We start from the raw sequence: 713 nt of genomic DNA, 5'->3' as shown, positions 1-713 counted from the left end.
GAAAGTGCATCCCTTGAGGCATCTCAGGGATTTTTTGATGATGAGCTTCCTCATGCATCTCTTGAGAGCCGTGAAGGGTCTCTCTTGCTTGCTCCATCCTCTTTTTGGTGATGGGCTTATCCTCTTCAATGGAGATGTCTCCTTCTATGATAACTCCAGCTGAGTAACATAGATGGCAAATAAGGTGAGGAAAAGCTAGCCTAGCCATGGTGGAGGGCTTGTCGGCTATTTTGTAGAATTCATTGGAGATGACTTCATGGACTTCTACTTCCTCTCCAATCATGATGCTATGAATCATGATGGCCCGATCCACAATAACTTCAGATCGGTTGCTAGTGGGAATGATGGAGCGTTGAATGAACTCCAACCATCCTCTAGCCACAGGCTTGAGGTCCAGTCTTCTTAGTTGAACTGGCTTGCCTTTGGAGTCTCTCTTCCATTGAGCTCCTTCCACACAGATGTCCGTAAGGACTTGGTCCAACCTTTGATTAAAGTTGACCCTTCTAGTGTAGGGGCATTCATCTCCTTACATCATGGGCAAGTGGAATGCCAACCTCACATTTTCCGGACTAAAATCTAAGTATTTCCCCCGAACCATTGTGAGATAATTCTTTGGACTCGGGTTCATACTTTGATCATGGTTCCTAGTGATCCATGCATTGGCATAGAACTCTTGAACCATTAAGATTCCGACTTGTTGCATTGGGTTGGTT

This window comes from Arachis duranensis, chromosome 9, assembly GCF_000817695.3.
Source record: "Arachis duranensis cultivar V14167 chromosome 9, aradu.V14167.gnm2.J7QH, whole genome shotgun sequence".
Lineage (NCBI taxonomy): Eukaryota > Viridiplantae > Streptophyta > Magnoliopsida > Fabales > Fabaceae > Arachis > Arachis duranensis.
This window is presented reverse-complemented; position numbering follows the sequence as displayed.